The 19852-nt window shown below is 43.7% G+C and overlaps 1 pseudogene; it reads right to left on the bottom strand.

Annotated features, from left to right (window-relative positions):
• The window catches only part of LOC134358126 (creatine kinase U-type, mitochondrial-like), a 37866-nt pseudogene extending 18486 nt beyond the window's left edge, over positions 1 to 19380 (bottom strand).
• Between the last annotated feature and the right edge of the window lie 472 nt (positions 19381 to 19852).

Genomic DNA, 19852 nt, shown 5'->3' with positions numbered 1-19852 from the left:
TACAAAGACAGGTGGAGGGGCAGGTGGCCACTGAGTCACTTGGACACGTTGGGAGAATAGGCAAAAAAGTGGCAGTTGGAATATAGTGTAGAGAAGTGTATGGTTATGCACTTTGGTAGAAGGAATATTTTCTGAACAGGGAGGAAATTCAGAAATCAGAGGTGCAAAGGGACTGAGGAGTCCTCGTGCAGGATTCCCTGAAGCTTAACTTATAGGTTGTGTTGGTGGTAAGGACGGCAAAAGTAATGTTCGCATTCATTTCTACAGGACTAGAATATAAGAGCAAGGATATGATACTGAGGCTTTATAAGGCATTGGTCAAACCTCATTTGAAGTGTTGTAAGCAGTTTTGGGCCCCTTACCTAAGAAAAGATGTGGGGGGGGGGTGGGATTGGAGAAAATCCATAGAAGGTTCACAAAAATGATTCTGGAAATGAAAAGGTTAACATATGAGGAGCATTTGATGGCTCTGAGCCTGTACTCGCTGGACTTTAGAAGAATAGAGGGGGGGATAGGTTTCAAACAAGAAAGTTCTTCTTAGAGAACATGTGGAGAGGATGTTTCCTATAATATGGGGGACTAGGACCAGAGGGTACAGCCCCAAAACAGAGGGACGTCCATTTAGAACAGAGTTGAGAAGAAATTTCTTTACCCGAGGGTGGTGAGTCTGTGGAATTTATTGTCTCTGACAGCAATGAAGGCTAAATCATTGAGTATAATTTAAATAGAGGTTGATAGGTTCTTGGTTAGTTAGGGCATCAAAGGTTCCAGGGAGAAGTCAGGAGAATGGGGCTGAGAGGGATAATAAATCAGTCATGAGGGAATGGAGGAGCAGACTTGTTGGGCCGAATGGCCTAATTCTGCACCTCCAGGCCTGATAATATCCGCGTAAATTCTTTTAGCATTGTTTTCAGTTTTATGATAATCTTCTTGTACGTGTACTCCAAAGATGACATCGTTTGTTTTTAAATGTGACACCCTCTCTCTTGTTGATATACATTCTTTTTAATGAGAGGAGAGACTGGACCAGGTTTCATGGGTTCTGGTCAGCCATATCTGGAAGAGTTGGGCAGGACAACTAGACTGATGGACTTACCAGATCCCACAGGCATCAGGCCAATCTCTCACCATCCTCGTGGAAAGCATGATCCTAGAGATGGAAAAGTTATTAAACCTTCAATGAACAGGACCTGCTGCCTTTCCTTTCTTTATCTCATTTATTGCATTATGAACTTCAGCTTTTAAAATACTTGGACCTTCAATGTTTTTCTTAATTTCTGGTTTTTCGCCTTGATCGTCTTCAAACAATTCCTGAATATACTCAGTCCATCTGTTCATAATCTCATCTTTTTCCATGATAATGGTACCGTCCTTTGCTTTCAAACATCCACCTGAAGAACAGAGGAGCTTTTTTATCAGTGATATTCTTGATTTGTTGATGTAACCTTTTTGGATCAGTAATAGGGATTCTTTCTATTTGCTCACATTCCTGGTTTAACCATTCTTCTTTGGCTTTTTGACATAAGCTTTTAACTTTTTTATCTAAGGACTTATATTCTATAGGATTTGCTTTCTTCCGTCTCCTTTCTTCCATTAGATTTTTGATTTCATCTGTCATCCATTTATTCTTTGTGCTTTTTTTCTTTTTTAGGAATCACTGACTTTGCTGATTCTACCAAGGCATCCTTTAGAGAGTTAAATTTCATTTCTACATGATTGCTATCATCTTCAACAGATTCTATTTCTAGACTTTGAAATCTATTCCTTACTTCACTTGTAAATTTTTGTCTGAAGTTTTCTTTTTTAATCAATTGCAAGTAGTCAAGGGATTGTTCAGGTTTTTGCTTCTTTAGTTTTTTAAGTTTTACTTTTACATGACATACTACTGGGTTATGGTCACTATTACAGTCTGCACCTGGATATGTTTTGCATTAGGTCACTGAGTTTCTAAATCTTTGGTTTATAGTTATAAAGCCAATTTGATTTCTAATGTTACTACCCGGACTTTTCCAGGTCCTCAAGCGTCTTGGATAGTTTTTAAAGTAGGTATTCATAATGACCTGATTATTCATCTTGCACCATTCTACCCATTTCTCGCCTCTTTCATTTCTTTTCCCTAGTTCAAATTTTCCTGTGGTATTTCCATCAGCACTTTGTCCTCCTTTAGCATTTAGATCTCCCATGACAATAACAATATCTTGAGATTTGCATCCATTCTTTGCTTGTTCAAGCTCTTCATAGAATTTATCTATATCCTCATTTGTTCCACCTGTTGTTGGTACATATACCTGCATAATTGCTAAATCAAATGGTTGTCCTCTGAATCTAACAAGGAGCACTCTTTCTGATATTGCCCAATGTCCTAAAACACTTTTCCCCATGTTTTCATCCATTAGTATGGGATGTTCCACAAGAATAAACTAGTGTTTTATTTCTAATCTGACGTGTTCCAGCACCTATCCAACGAACTTCACTAATTCCCATGATGTTAATCTTTAGTCTTTCCATTTCATTTATCACATTGTCCAATCTTCCTGCTTGATATAGGGTTCTTACATTCCAAGTGGCAATAATTTTCTTTTACATTACTTGAATTTTATGAGCAGTAGCTTGATGACGGTCGGGATCCCCTGCTGACCAGAATCAACTCTGCCGAGTGAAGCATCTTAAGAATTGTCTTGAAGATCCTCTTGACGCTGTTGTTGTGTGATACATTTTGTGAGTTTGACCATAGTTTTCTTAGCAAATAGCAACGGTGGTTTGCTATTGCCTACCGTTGGGCAAACTAAAGAAATCACCATTTCTCTTCCCAAATGTTCATCTGCCTATACCATAGCCATTGACATTTGAGGTCGTAGCTCATCCGCCTTCTCCGTCACAAGTTCAGTTACTGAACCTGCCGGATCTGCCGTTGGCCTTCACTCGTATCCTGAGCAGGAACCCTGAGCGAAAAACCAGAAAGTAAGAAAAACATTGAAGGTCCAAGTATTTTAAAATCTGAAGTTCGTAATGCAATAAATAAGATGAAGAAAGGAAAAGCAGCTGGTCCTGATGAACTAGTAATAGAACAAATTATTGCCTTTGAAGATTATGGAATTGAAAAACTTACTGATTTAATCAATGATATTTATGAGACTGGAATAATACCAGAAGAAATGAAAAAATCAGTATTTATCACTCTTCCTAAGAAACCTGGAGCAATAGAATGTGAATTACATAGGACCATAAGTTTAATGAGTCATATCACTAAGATACTTCTAAGAATTTTGATGACAAGAGCTAAAAGTAAGATACAAGCTGAAATAGGCAAAGAACAATGTGGTTTTGTGAAAGACAAAGGTATAAGAAATGCAATATTGATGTTAAGGATACTATCAGAATGAGCTATTCAAGTGCAAAAAGATTTTTTTGTTTGTTTTATCAACTACACAAAAGCATTTGATAAAGTGAAGCACAATAAGTTATTTGAAATATTACAGAAAACTCTAGATCTGGATTCGAAAGACCTCCACCTAATCAGAAATCTGTACTGGGAACAAACTGCTGCTGTAGGAATAGATGGAGAAGTGAGTCAGTTTACGAAAATCAAGAGAGGTGTTAGACAAGGGTGTGTTTTCTCCCCTGATTTATTTAATGTGTACAGTGAAACAATATTACAAAAAATAAGAGACATCTTGGGAATCAAAGTTGAGGGTGATAACATCAATAATTTCAGATATGCAGATGACACTGTGTTAATTGCAAGTACGGAGGAAGAACTACAAAACTTAATTGATATAATTGTTGAAGAAAGTGCAAAAATGGGTCTATCTATCAATTGCAAAAAGACAGAATGTATGGTGATATCCAAAAAGAAGGAGAATCCTATCTGCAGGCTGAGAATAAATGGGGAAGACATAAAACAAGTACAGAACTTCTGCTACTTAGGACCCTGGGTGACATCAGATGGCAGGTGTGACTTGGACATTAAAAGAAGAATAAGGATAGCAAAAGACACCTTTACGAGAATGAAGAGTATACTGACCAATACTAAACTAGGCATGACAACCTGCCTCAGAGTACTGAAATGTTATGTTTATCCAGTTATGTTATATGGCTCAGAATGTTGGACAATATCTAGTAACATGAAGAAACGAATTGTAGCAGCAGAGATGTGGTTTTTGAGGAGGATGCAAAGAATATCATGGACGAAATGAATATCTAATGAGGATGTCATGAACAGAGCAAACACAAAAAGAGAAATAATGTATGAGATCATGAAAAGGCAACGTAACTTCATTGGACATGTGATTAGGAAAGAGGAGTTAGAATGCACGGTAATTATGGGAAAGATTGAAGGGAAGAAAGCAAGAGGAAGACAAAGACAAATGATGATGGAGACAGCAGCCAGAGAATTGGAAATGAATACCAATGAATTGATCCACTTGACCTGAAACAGGAGTGTGTGGGCCATGGCAGTCAAAGCTCAAACTGGGCACGGCACCTGATGATGATGATGAATGAACAGGAACAAGTTACAACTGAAACAATGCTATGAAAAAACAATAACCACTGACAGCCATGTGCTAGTTCTATGGAATGTCCACTCCCTGTACAGTGTCCTACTAAACACTCCCAAGGCGTGGATGGTACAGATTGGACACAGAGAAAACTCCCTCTACCTTAGCAACATGTTAAGTTTGGAAAAAAAAGTCCAACCATGTGGCACCTTGTACCCTCTGAACGTACCAACCAATTAACATAGTGTGGGTCACAGACAGTTTGGAACACCCCAAAGCCTTTCCAAGAAGATTATAGATCAGACAGTCTCTCTGATCACAGAATCTGAGCCAAATTTGCATGCCTGGGACATCTGAGGGTGTGACAGGATAATGTAGAAAGAATGGTCCTCTCTGTCTAAGCCCTTGCTGTCCCTGCCCTGGGAGGGTGAGTTTGGACAGTGGAGCTTTTCTCTCTGTCTAACTCCTGCTCTCCCTGTCCTGGGAGTATGAGATTGGAGAGTGTAGAGGGAGCTGTTCTCTCTATCAAACCACTCCTGTCCCTGCTTTTGGAGTGTTTGTCAGGATCTCTGGAGGGGACGGTACTCTATGTCTACCCCTGCCCTGGGAGTGTGACAGGACAGTGTAGAGGAAATGGTACTTAATGTTAAGCCCTGCAATGAGAGAGTGTGATGAGACAGTATAGATAGAACTGTTCTCTATGTCTAATCCCTACCCTGTGAGTGTGTGACAGGGCAGCACCCACTCCACTGTACACCCTCCCATGCACCCCCCCCACCCCCCGCAGAAGGGGAGCTGCTGGTTCATTGCAGGACCTCCAGCGTCCAGTATTAAGGACCTCCAGCACCCAGGGCATGCCCTTTTCTCATTGTTACCATCAGGAAGGAGGTACAGAAGCTTGAAGGCACACACTCAGCGATTCAGGAACAGCTTCTTCCTCTCTGCCATCTGGTTCCTAAATGGACATTGAATCTTTGGACACTACCTCACTTTTTTTTAATATACCGTATTTCTGTTTTTGCACTTAAAAAAAATTATTCAGTATATGTAATTGATTTACTTATTTATTCATTATTATTATGTTTTATTTTATTTATTATTATTATTTTTCTCTGCTAGATTATATATTGTATTGAGCTGCTGCTGCTAGGTTTACAAATTTCACGTCACATGCCGGTGATAATAAACCTGATTCTGATTCTGATTCCGGTTCCACATCTTACGTCGATGAGTTGCTGCTGCTCCTTCTCTGTCATGGTGGACAGACTGTAGTATCGTCCGGCCAGGTCTCCCTTCAGCCCAGCCAGGGCGTCCACGGTCACCCTCTCCACCTCTCTCCTCTCAGCCCGGGTACAGGCAGGGGGCATACTCAGCCCGCGGATACTGCGACCCGTCCGCACGCGGGAGGACAGCACGTAACTCTCATCTGACTGCCCGCCGCTGATCTGCAGTAAGGGTAAAAACAGAGAACGGTCAAAAAAAATGTTGCAATTAATCAGGCAACACACATCAAAGTTGCTGGTGAACGCAGCAGGCCAGGCAGCATCTCTAGGAAGAGGTACAGTTGACGTTTCAGGCCGAGACCCTTCGTCAGGACTAACTGAAAGAAGAGCTAGTAAGGAACCAAACCCAGGTCACTCAAACTGTAAAGAATTGTCCTAACTGCTATGTTACTGTGCAATGCCTGCCTTTTTAACCTCTGCCTTTCCACCATACAGTACTTCTTCACTTACACTTCTAATTCATTGAAGTTAGTCCTGACGAAGGGTCTCGGCCCGAAACGTCGACTGTACCTCTTCCTAGAGATGCTGCCTGGCCTGCTGCGTTCACCAGCAACTTCGATGTGTGTTGCTTGAAATTCCAGCATCTGCAGAATTCCTCGTGTTTGCAATTAATCAGCCATTGTTTGTGGGTGAGAAAGATGAGCTAATTTCACAAGCTGATCAGCTTTCAACAGAGCTGGTCAGTTCAGACACAAACTGGAAAGGCTGGTTATCTGAGATTACTGAGTTCAATGTTGTGCCTGGAAGATCATGAAGTACCTGGATGGAAGGTTTGTTGCTTTTCCTTGGGCTTTGCTGGAACAGTACAAGAGTGTAACTAGGAGAGGGATGGGGAATAAAGTGATAGGTAGCTGGAAGTGTCCCAGCTGAGTTCTGTGGAGCAGCCACCCAATCTGCAATTCGATTTTATTCAATGTAGAGGATTAATTTTGACACCTATTGCAGTACACAATTCAGGCAGAAGTGTAAGTGAAGTACGGCTTAGGCTGGAAGGATCTGTAGATCGGTATAAACAGGGCAAATGCAGGCAAGTTTTTTCCACTGATGTTGGACGAGACTACAGTTAGAGGTCATAGTTTATGGGTGAAAGATGAAATATTTAAGGGGCAATTGAGGGGAATCTTCTGCACTCAGAGAATGTGGAACAAGCTGCCAGTACAAGTGGTAGATGTGATATTGATTTCAACATTCAGGAGAAGTTTGAATAGGTACATGAATGAGAGGGGTACGGAGGCCATGAGCTGGGTGCGGGTCAATGGGACTAAGCAGTTTAAGTAATTCAGCACGGACTGAAGGGAAAGGAAGAGGTGTAGCATCTCATGTGTTTTCATGGGAAAATGCTATCAGATGGGAACTGGTTGGTGGTTAAGGTCGGACCAGGAAGTCATACGGAGCACGTTGTCGAAGTTGCAGCACGGCAAAGGTTACGATAATATCCAGGCAAGGATCGTTTACAGGTGGTGTGTAGTCAGCCCAGGCAAGAAAGGTCTTTGAAGGGCATAGCAGTGACCGAAGCCAATTTGCATACTGAGTTAAGGATGTAACAGAAGGATGCAAGTCACTCACTAACCAGGGGAACAATTACCTTATTAACTTCAAAATACCATTGGTAGTCTGTTTGTAGATTCTATCTACTTTTAACACCTGTATTGTGAATGGTGATTGAGCCTGTAAATAGTTTGTTTGAACACACACAGTTGACCAAATGGTCATTATCTGTAACTCAAACACGAGGAAATCTACAGATGCTGGTCATTCAAGCAACACACACAAAATGCTGGTGGAACGCAACAGGTGGAGACCCTCTGCCGGAAACAGACTGTGCTTCTTCCTATAGAAGCTGCCTGGCCTGCTGCATTCCACCAGCATTTTGTGTGTATTATCTGTAACTGCTAGTCAATTATCTATGAAAATAGCTGGATCTTCAACTTCCTCACAGACAGGACCCAGGCTGTAAAAATAGGGGACAAGCTCTCCTCTACAATCACTCTGAGCACCGGTGCCCCACAAAGCTGTGTACTCAGCCCCCTGCTGTACTCGCTGTACACCCATGATTGTGTAGCTAAGTTTCCATCAAACTCAATATGTAAGTTTGCAGATGACACAACAATTGTAGGCCGTATCTCGGGTAATGATGAGTTTGAGTAGAGAGGAAATTAAGAACCTGGTGGCATGGTGCGAAGACAATGACCTATCCCTCAACCTCAGCAAGACGAAGGAATTTGTTGTTGACTTCAGAAGGAGTAGCGGACCGCACAACTCCATTTACATTGGTGGTGCGCAAGTGGAACAGGTCAAAAGCTTTAAGTTCCTCGGGGTCAATATCACAAATGACCTGACTTGGTCCAACCAAGCAGAGTCCACTGCCAAGAAGGCCCACTAGCACCTTTACTTCCTGAGAAAACTAAAGAAATTTGGCCTGTCCCCTAAAACCCTCACTATTTTTATAGATGCACCGTAGAAAGCATTCTTCTAGGGTGCATCACAACCTGATATGGAGGTTGTCCTGTCCAAGACCGGAAGGAGCTGCAGAAGATTGTGAACACGGCGCAGCACATCACACAAACCAATCTTCCGTCTGTGGACTCACTTTACACCGCATGCTGTCGGAGCAGTGCTGCCAGGATAATCAAGGACACGACCCACCCAGCCAACACACTTCTCGTCCCTCTTCCCTCCGGGAGAAGGCTCAGGAGCTTGAAGACTCATACGGCCAGATTTGGGAACAGCTTCTTTCCAACTGTGATAAGACTGCTGAACGGATCCTGACCCGGATCTGGGCCGTACCCTCCAAATATCCAGACCTGCCTCTCGGTTTTTTGTTCTACCTTACTTTCCATTTTCTATTTTCTATTTATGATTTGTAATTTAAATTTTTAATATTTACTATTGATTTGTACAGGGAGCACAAAGCGCAGAATCAAATCTCGCTGTGATGATTGTACGCTCTAGTAGCAATTGTTTGGCGACAATAAAGTAAAGTAAAGTAAACGTAATGGTCACCACATCGCTTTGCAGCACCAAGTGATCACTGATTAGGGTTCGATTCCCGCCACTGCCTGTGTGGGGTTTGTGTGTTCTGCTTGTGGGTTTCCTCCAGTTGCTCCAGTTTCCTCCCACATTCCAAAGACATACCAGTTATGGTTAGTAACCCAATGGACCAAAACCCTTTGGCACGAAACATCGACTCTACTTTTTTTGCATAGACACTGCCTGGCCTGCTGAATTTCTCTAGCATTTTGTGTGTGTTCCAGTATCTCACATTTCTTCAGAGTTTCATAATTATTTTTATCATGATCCCAGCTCTCTCTCTGTCTTTGTGGTCTCCTATCAGAGGTGAAAGTTAGCTATTACAAGGCAATAGATTGTAGCAGAAATGAAGTACCCAGCCGGGTTAGAACAAATCACCACACTTGCCTTCACTTCACAACCCTCCAGTCTCTGAACTCCTTTAAGCATGGCCTCTGTGAGCGTCCAATAGTCTCCCCACCGCATAAATTACTCTGTCTTTATTATTTAGTATTTATTTCTGCCACATTAGGGCCAGGGCTATGGGATTTTTTCATTAAAGTCTGCCACTGTAAATCTCTCTCTAAGACAATCTCCTTTACCACATTTTTGTCATTGATGCTGGCACAACATTGTGGGCCGAAGGGCCTGTACTGTGCTGTACTAATCTATGTTCTATGTAAAAGTAGTCTGGTGAAAATCTTTGATTTTTGTTTGATTGTGCCCCAGTGAAGCATCTTGAAGCAACTTACCATGTCAAAGTCAAAGTAAAATTTACACTCAGTGTCTACTGAGTGTATGTTCATGGTAACACAGATCAAAGTTGCTGGTGAACGCAGCAGGCCAGGCAGCATCTCTAGGAAGAGGTATAGTCGACGTTTCAGGCCGAGACCCTTCGTCAGGTCTAACTGAAGGAACAGTGAGTAAGGGATTTGAAAGTGGGAGGGGGAGGGGGAGATCCAAAATGATAAGAGAAGACAGCATCTGTCCCCCACTTTTCCTTCGCTACATCGACGACTGCATTGGCGCTGCTTCCTGCACGCATGCTGAGCTCGTTGACTTTCTTAACTTTGCCTCCAACTTTCACCCTGCCCTCAAGTTTACCTGGTCCATTTCCGACACCTCCCTCCCCTTTCTAGATCTTTCTGTCTCTGTCTCTGGAGACAGCTTATCCACTGATGTCTACTATAAGCCTACTGACTCTCACAGCTATCTGGACTATTCCTCTTCTCACCGTCTCTTGCAAAAATGCCATCCCCTTCTCGCAATTCCTCTGTCTCCGCCGCATCTGCTCTCAGGATGGGGCTTTTCATTCTAGGATGAGGGAGATGTCCTCCTTTTTTAAAGAAAGGGGCTTCCCTTCCTCCACTATCAACTCTGCTCTCAAACGCATCTCCCCCATTTCACGTACATCTGCTCTCACTCCATCCTCCCGCCACCACACTAGGAATAGGGTTCCCCTGGTCCTCACCTACCACCCCACCAGCCTCCGGGTCCAACATATTATTCTCCGTAATTTCCACCACCTCCAACGGGATCCCACCACTAAGCACATCTTTCCCTCCCCCCCCCACTCTGCTTTCCACAGGGATCGCTCCCTACGAGACTCCCTTGTCCTTTCGTCCCCCCCATCCCTCCCCACTGATCTCCCTCCTGGCACTTATCTGTGTAAGCGGAACAAGTGCTACACATGCCCTTACACTTCCTCCCTCACCACCATTCAGGGCCCCAAACAGTCCTTCCAGATGAGGCAACACTTCACCTGTGAGTCAGCTGGGGTGATATACTGCGTCCGGTGCTCCCGATGTGGCCTTCTATATATTGGCGAGACCTGACGCAGACTGGGAGACCGCTTTGCTGAACACCTATGCTTTGTCCGCCAGAGAAAGCAGGATCTCCCAGTGGCCACACATTTTAATTCCACATCCCATTCCCATTCTGACATGTCTATCCACGGCCTCCTCTACTGTAAAGATGAAGCCACACTCAGGTTGGAGGAACAACACCTTATATTCCATCTGGGTAGCCTCCAACCTGATGGCATGAACATTGACTTCTCTAACTTCTGCTAATGCCCCACCTCCCCCTCATACCCCATCCGTTATTTATTAATATACACACATTCTTTCTCTCACTCTCCTTTTTCTCTCTCTGTCCCTCTGACTATACCCCTTGCCCATCCTCTGGTTCCCCCCCCTCCCTTGTCTTTCTCCCCGGACCTCCTGTCCCATGATCCTCTCGTATCCCTTTTGACAATCACCTGTCCAGCTCTTGGCTCCATCCCTCCCCCTCCTGTCTTCTCCTATCATTTTGGATCTCCCCCTCCCCCTCCCACTTTCAAATCTCTTACTAACTCTTCCTTCAGTTAGTCCTGACGAAGGGTCTCGGCCTGAAACATCGACTGTACCTCTTCCTAGAGATGCTGCCTGGCCTGCTGCGTTCACCAGCAACTTTGATGTGTGTTGCTTGAATTTCCAGCATCTGCAGATTTCCTGTTGTTTGTATATGTTCATGGTCTCCTGTTGCTGTAGCCTATCCACTTCATGGTTCGACACGTTGTGTATTCAGAGATGCTCTTCTGCACACCACTGTTGTAACATGTGGGCATATGAGTTACTGTCGCCTTCCTGTTAGCTCGAACCAGTCTGGCCATTCTCCTCTGACCTCTCTCATTAACAAAGCTTTTTCACCCACAGAACACCACTCACTGGATGTTTTTTGTTTTTTTTTGCACTATTCTCTGTAAACTCTAGAGACTGTTGTGTGTGAAAATCCCAGGAGATCAGCAGCTTCTGAGATATTCAAACCACCCCATCTGGCACCAACAATCATTCCACGGTTATATATCTTCCACATTCTGATGTCTGGTCTGAACAACAACTGAACCTCTTGACCACGTCTGCATGCTTTTAAACACTGAGTTGCTGCCACATGATTGGCTAATTAGATATTTGCATTAACGAGCAGGGGAAAGGTGTACCTAATAAAATGGGAACAGAGTGGATTACCAAAGTACGTATATGCTACCATTAACTATGTTGAGATTCATTTCCGTGCATGCATTTTTAGGAAAATAAAGAAATACAATAGAACATATGAAAAATTACACTCACATTAGTTGCATCCAAGTGTGTGTGTGTTTCATGGTCCCTGCGTCATATCTATTTGAGGAGATTTGATATATCACCAAAAACTCACACAAATTTCGGCAAATGTACTGTGGAGAGCATTCTAACTGACTGCATCACCGTCTGGTATGTTGGGAGGGGGGCTGGGTTATGGAACGGCACAAGATTGAAATAAGCTGCAGAGAGTTGTGAACTGAGCCAGCTCCATCATGGGCACCAGCCTCCACAACATCCAGGACATTGTCAAGGGACGTTGCCTCGAAAAGGTGGCATCCATCATGAAGGACTCCCATCACCCAGGACGTTCCCTCTTCTCATTGCTACCATCAGGGAGGTGGTACAGGAACCTGAAGACACACACTCAGCGACTCAGGAACAGCTTCTTCCTCTCCACCATCAGATTTATGAATGGACATTGAACCCATGAACACTACCTCACTACATTTTTCATATTTGCACTACATATATAATTTCACTTGTTATATATACATATTTAGATTAGATTAGGTTATGAGGACACTCAGTCCTCGTTTATTGTCATTTAGAAATGCATGCACTAAGAAATGATACAATGTTCCTCCAGTATGATATCACAGAAACACAAGACAAATCAAGACTAAAACTGACAAAAACCACATAATTATAACATATAGTTACAACAGTGCAAAGCAATACCATAATTTGATAAAGAGCAGACCATGGGCACGGTAAAAAAAAGTCTCAAAGTTGCGATAGCCTCATCATCTCACGCAGACGGTAGACGGGAGAAACTCTCCCTGCCATGAACCTCCAGCGCTGCAAACTTGCCAATGCAGCACCCTGGAAGCACCCGACCACAGCCGACTCTGAGTCCGTCTGAAAACTTCGAGCCTCTGACCAGCCCTCTGACACCGAGCACCGAGCACCATCTCTGCCGAGCACTTCAACTCCGCCCCAGCCGCCGAGCAACAAGCAAAGCCGAGGACTCGGGGCCTTCCCCTCTGGAGGTTCTCAATCGCACAGTAGCAGCGGCAGCGAAACAGGCATTTCAGAAGTTTCTCCAGATGTTCCTCCGTGCTCTCACGTCTGTCTCCATCAAATCAGGATTGTGCACGGCACCCTACTTGACAGATAACAGACATCACCACCGGAGTGGCCGCTGCGAGCTGCGTCACACCGCCATCTTCTCCTCTCCTCTTACTGTAATTTACGGCTTTTATTATTGTGTATTACAATGTGCATCCATAACAACAAATTTCACAATATATACCACTGATATTATACCTGATTCTGATTGTGTCTTTCCATGATCACAGAATCAAAAACATCAGCAAAGACTTGCAGCATTGAAGGAGACAGAGTTAGGAAATTATAAACATGAGATTCTGCAGATGCTGGAAATCCAGAACAACACACTCGAAATGCTGGAGGAGCTCAGCGGTTCAAGCAGCTTCTCTGGAGGGGAAGGAACTTTCAGTGCTTTGGGCTGTGACCCTTCATCAGAAGCATTAGTAAATGTTGCCTGGAGACAACACCAAATGACTCAGTTTAATAAATGGAGGACGATATCACCGCACACAGAACCTTTAACAACAGTCTGCAGAATCTGAATCTAATTTATTATCACTGACATGAAGTTCCTCCCTCTGGTTCCTTGTCACCTTCCCTTTCCTCTCTGGTTTACTGTTCTCTCCAATCAGATTCCTTCTTCTTCAGCACTTTCCCTCTTCAACCTATCACCTCCCAGCTTCTTACTTCACTCCCTCCCGCACCCATCCACCTTGCCCCTCACCAGGTCTCGCCTATTACTTGCCAGCATGTTTTCCTTCCCCTCTCCCTATCTTCTTATTTTGGCTTCTGCCCCTTTCCTTTCCAGACCTGATGAAGTGTGTCAGCTCGAAACGTCGACCGGCAGGTGATGGGTGAGACCTGGTGAGGGGTAAGGTGGATGGTGCGGAAACGGGTGAAGTAAGATGCTGGGCAGTGATAGGTTGAAGAGGAAGGAATCAGATTGGAGAGAACAGTGAACCAGAGACGAAGAAGGAAAAGGGACGAACTTCATGTCAGTGATAATAAACTTGATTCTGATTCTGCAGACTGTTATTAAAGGTTTTGTATGTGGTGATACCTTCCTCCATAGACGCTGCCTGACTTGCTGAGTTCCTCCAGCATTTTGTGTGTATTGCTCAAGATTCCCAGCATCTGCAGAATCTCTTGTGTGCACATGAAATTTGATCTTTTGTGGCAGCAATACTGCGCAAAGGAATAAAAATCTATAAACAAAAATAAATAAATAGATAAATAAATAAATAAATAAATAGACAAATAAATAGATAAATAAATAAATAAATAAATAAATAAATAAATAAATAAATAGTGCGAAAATGGGGAATAACGTAGCTGGGGTTTCATGGGTCTGTGGACCATTCAGATTTCTGATGCAGAGGGGAAGAAGCTGTTCCTAAATCACTTAATGTGGTTCCTCAGGCTCCTGTACCTCCTCCTTGATGATATTTTTGAGAAGAGGGAATGTCTGGGAAGAAATAAGGAGACGTCTGGACCCATCATAGATTGAAGAAGGGCACGTATTGTTTGACAAACTTACTAGAGTTCTTTGCAGATATAACGAGCACAATCGATAGAGGAGAACAGGTGAATGTGGCATACTTGGATCTTATACCTGGTTTTCTGAGGTGTTCCATAAGGTGCTGCATAAAAGTCTTATTCAGAAGATAAGGATGCATGGGGCTGGGGAAATGTATTAGAACGGATAGAGAATTGGGTAGCCAATAAATGGGTGTTCCTCTGAATGGGGTGCTGTGGGTAGGCGCTCATGATATACGTACAGTATATTAATGATTTGGAAGAGGAGACTGAGTGTAGTGCATCTAAAGATTAAAGATTAGTTTTATTTGTCACATGTACATTGAAACATACAGTGAAATGCATCATTTGCATCAAATAAAATCTGCAAGGGTCATGCAGGGCAGCGCACATATGTTGCCATGCTTCTGGTGCCAACACAGCATGTCCACAGCTCATTACCCATAACCCATGCGTATTTGGAATGTGGGAGGAAATCAGAACACCCGGAGGAAACCCATGGGGAGAAGGTAAAACTCTTTACAGAATTCTGTGAGAATCAGACCCTGATCCTATAACTGGCACTGTAATAGTGTTGTGCTAACTACTATGCTGCTGTGTCTCCCGATTCTAAGTTTCTAAACTTAAAATAGAAGTTTCTAAAATCTAAGTTTACTGCTGTCACTAAATTGTGTGGAAAAGCAAATTGCGCAGAGGATATGGAGAGTCTGCAGAGAGATGTAGCTAGGTTAAGTGAGTGGGCAAGGGTCTGGCAAATAGAGTACAATGTTAGCAAATGTGAGGTCATCCACTTTGGAAAGAACTATTGAAATAGTGCAAGTTTGCAGCAGGCTGTTATGCAGAAGGACTTGAGAGTGCTTGGGGAATATGAATAACAAAAGATTGGTTCGCAGGCGTGACAGGTTATCAAGAGGCAAATGGAATTTTGACCTTCATCGTTAGAGGGATTAAATTTAAGAACAAAGAGATTATTCTACAGTTGTACAGGGTACTGGTGAGGTTGCACCTGGAGTACTGTGTGTGCAGTTCTGGTCTCCTTACTTGAGGAAAGATATACTGGCTTCGGAAGTGGTGTAGAGGAGGTTCACAAATTGATTCTGGAGATGAGGGGGTTACTCTATAAAGAGAGATTGGATTGCCTGAATTATACTCACTGGAATTCAGGAGAATGAGAGGGCATCTTTAGAAACATAAGAGTATAAAGGATAGAGAAGAGATAGAGGACATTATCAGCGGAGCACATTTAGGACAAAGAAAAGGAGGGACTGCTTTTCTCAGAGAGCAGTGAATCTGTTAAATTCTCACCCAGGAAAGCAGTAGAGGCCACCTCATTAAATATATATATATAACCAAATTAAAGAACTTTTTGAATGGTAAGAGAATTAAGGGTCACGGAGAAACGACAGGTAGGTAACTGAGTCCATAGCCAGATCAGTGTGACCTTGCTGAATGGCAAGGCAGGCTGGATGGGCCACATGGCTGTCTCCTGCTCCTATTGGAAACATACAAACATAGAAAACCTACAGCACAGTACAGGTCCTTCGACTCGCAAAGCTGTGCCGAACATGTCCTTACCTTAGAAATTACCTACGGTTACCCATAGCCCTCTATTTTTCTGAGTTCCATGTACCTGTCCAGGAGTCTTTTTAAAAGACCCTTTCGTATCCGCCTCCACCACCGTCGCCGGCAGCCCATCACACACACTCACCACTCTCTGCGTAAAAAACTTACTCCTGACATCTCCTCCGTACCTACTTCCAAGCACCTTAAAACTGTGCCCTCTTGTGGCAGCCATTTCAGACCTGGGAAAAAGCCTCTGACTATCCACACAATCAATGCCTCTCAGCGCCTCTATCAGGTCACCTCTCATCCGCCATTGCTCCAAGGAGAAAAGGCTGAGTTCACTCAACCTATTCTCATAAGGCATGCTCCCCAATCCAGACAACATCCTTGTAAATCTCCTCTGCACCCTTTCTATGGTTTCCACATCCTTCCTATAGTGAGGTAACCAGAATTGAGCACAGTACTCCAAGTGGGGTCTGACCAGGCTCCTATATAGCTGCAACATTACCTCTCGGCTCCTAAACTCAATCCCACGATTGATGAAGGCCAATGCTCCGTATGCTTTCTTAAACATAGAGTCAACCTGTGCAGCTGCTTTGAGTGTCCGATGGACTCGGACCCCAAGATCCCTCTGATCCTCCACACTGCCAAGAGTCTTACCATTAATACTAAATTCTGCCATCATATTTGACCTACCAAAATGAACAACCTCACACTCATCTGGGTTGAACTCCACCTGCCACTTCTCAGCCCAGTTTTGCATCCTATCGATGTCCCGCTGCAACCTCTGACAGCCCTCCACACTAACCATAACACTTCCTACCTTTGTGTCATCAGCAAATTTACTAACCCATCCCTCCAATTCCTCATCCAGGTCATTTATAAAAATCACGAAGACTAGGGGTCCTATTTTTTGTGTTTTTGTGTCTGGATGGTGAAGGTCCTTCTTGAGGCACAGCCTCGTGAAGATTCCTCGGTGGTGAAGAGTTGTCTCCTTGATGGATCTGGCTGAGCCTACAGCCCTCTGCAGCCTCTTGCAATCCCGTGCACCAGGCACAAAATATGGCTTTTTTTTCAGAAGCAATTAGAATGCTCTCCACAGTACATCAATAGAAATTTGTAAGTCTTTGGTGACATGCCAACTTCCCTCAACCTCTGAACAAAGCAAAGCTTATCGCGTGTCCTCTTCATGAATACATCAATGTTCTGGGCCCAGGGTAGGTTCTCTGAGATATTGATGCCCAGTGTTGTGGTAAATATCCTCTGCATCCTCTCTAAAGCTTCCAGTAGTCCAAGTGTTATCTACCCAGCATTTTATAGAGCTGCAACATTACCTTGTGGCTCTTGAACTCAATCCCCCAACTAAAAATAATAATAATAATAATAATAAAGTACTTTATTGATCTTGAGTGGGAAATTCTTTTGTAACAACAGCAACATTTTAAAACACACTTAGCAATAATAATAAATATAATAATAAAGTACTGAATCATAATAATATATACAATAATAATTTACCAATGTACAATAATATGTAATAACAATGTATGAAATAATAAAACAGAGACTATTGTACTATAATGTGTGTTCCCCTGTCGCACAGAGATGAACTGTTGTATATATTTCTTGCATTTGGTAGGAAGGATTTTCTGTAACAATCCTTGTGACAGTGGAGCTGAATGAGTCTGTTCGAATAGGTGCTCAGCTGCTTATTCAGTCGGTCATGGAGAGGATGTGCCAGATTGTCCATAACAGATAGCAGTTTGTTTAGTGACCTCTCAACCATGAACTCAAAAGAGTCCGGGTTGTAGCCAGGAACGGATCCAGCCTTTTTGATAATTTTATTTAGTCTTTTTGCATCACCAGCTGCAAGAAGACTGCACTTGCAACAACAGACTGGTAAAAGATCTCCAGCATCCTGTTGCACACATTGAAGGATCTCAGATTCCTTAGAAAATAAAGTCTGCTCATCCCCTTCTTGTAATCGGCCTTCGTGTAGGTTTTCCAGTCAAGTGTGTTGTCAAGGTGAACACCCAAGTATTTGTACTCCCTCAGCACCGCAACTTCTTCTCCCAGAATGTATACAGGACTCATCACGGTCCACTTCCTCCTAAAACCAGTCACCATCTCCCTGGTTTTGGCCACATTCAGGAGCAGGTCATTCCTCCGGCACCACTCCACAAACTTGTCCACCTGTCCTCTGTAGTCCTCAGGTTTGTACTGAGAGTCTGAGGTGTACAGTGTGAACAGAAACGGAGACAGGACAGTCCCTTGTGGAGCTCCAGTGCCACTCACCACCATCTCAGACTGAGAACTACCCACCCGTACAAACTGGGGTCTGTCTGTCAGGTAGTCAGTAATCCAGGAGATAGTGGATTTGTCTATGCTCATCCTTCGCAGCTTCTCACTCAGAGGAGGTGGCTGGATTGTATTGAAGTCACTAGAGAAATCAAAAAATGTGATTCTCACAATGCCACCAGCATCATCCAGGTGGGAGAGAGCTCTCTGCAACAGGTAGATGATGGCATCATCCACTCCCACATGAGGCTGGTAGGCAAACTGTAGAGGGTCCAATGAAGATCTCACCTGTGGTCCAAGGTAAGTTAGGACCACCCTTTCCAGAACCTTCATCACATGAGATGTGATGTCAATTGATCTGTAGTCATTAAGTCCAGATGGAGTTGCCTTCTTGGGTACTAGAACCAAGTAGGAAGTCTTTGAAAGCGCCAGTATCTTTTCCTGACACAGACTCAGATTGTAAAGGTGCTACAAAATACCAGACAGCTGCTCGCACGGGCCTTCGGTACCCTGGGGCTGATACTGTTGGGCTGACTCCTAACCTGACCTGCAGTCACAGGCAGGTGGGGGAGGGCGATCATCCCACTGAAGTAGGAAACTCCAAAGTTGGGGGTTGGGAACACAAGCACTCACCAGAGGGGAAGGAGGGCTGGAGGGAGGAGGCTTCGGGGGCAGGGAGGGTGCTTGGTTTGGGCAAGTGGGAGAGGGGGCAGCAGGAGGCCTCATGTTAAACCTGTTGAAAACCAAGTTCAATTCATTGGCCCTATCCGTATAGCCCTCGATCTTCCTTTCCTTAACCGTGAAGCCAGTGATCTGCTTCGTACCTGACCACATGTCCCTTACACTATTCTGCTGGAGCTTGACTTCCAGCTTCCTGTTGTAGGAGTCTTTGCACTCCCTCAGCTTTACCCTCAGTTCACTCTGTACTTGTCTATCTCTCGACCTGAAGGGTTTCTTCTTCATATTCAAAAGTTCTTTCAGGTCACCGTAATCCAGGGCTTGTTGGGGAAGCAGCATACAGTCCTGGCTGGCAAGATGGTGTTCTCACAGAATCTGATATAGTCTGTGATACAATCAGTCATTTTGTTCATGTCCTCCCAGTGTGGTTCACATAACACATCCCAGTCCGTCCTCTCAAAGCATTCCTGCAGCGTCTCATTAACATCCTGCGTCCAGCTCCTTACAATCCTCCTTGACCCAGGCTGCTGCTGAACAAGAGACACATACCTGGGTTTTATCAGGACCAGGTTGTGATCAGATCTGTCCAGAGGGGGAAGGGCAGCGGCACTGTATGCATCCTTTACATTTGCATATAGAAGGTCCAGTGTTCTGTTGTCCCGTGCAGGGCAGCGGACATATTGATAAAACATTGGTATTGTTGCCTCGAGAGAAATCCCAGTAAAAGCCACACAAGCATTGGGATATTGAGTTTGTATTCTAGCAACAGTCGAAAGAACAGCTTCGCACATTACGTTGAATGTAAATAATA

This window comes from Mobula hypostoma, chromosome 18 (genome assembly GCF_963921235.1).
Source record: "Mobula hypostoma chromosome 18, sMobHyp1.1, whole genome shotgun sequence".
NCBI lineage: Eukaryota > Metazoa > Chordata > Chondrichthyes > Myliobatiformes > Myliobatidae > Mobula > Mobula hypostoma.
The sequence above is the reverse complement of the archived record's forward strand: the minus strand, read 5'-3'. Positions and strand labels throughout refer to the sequence as shown.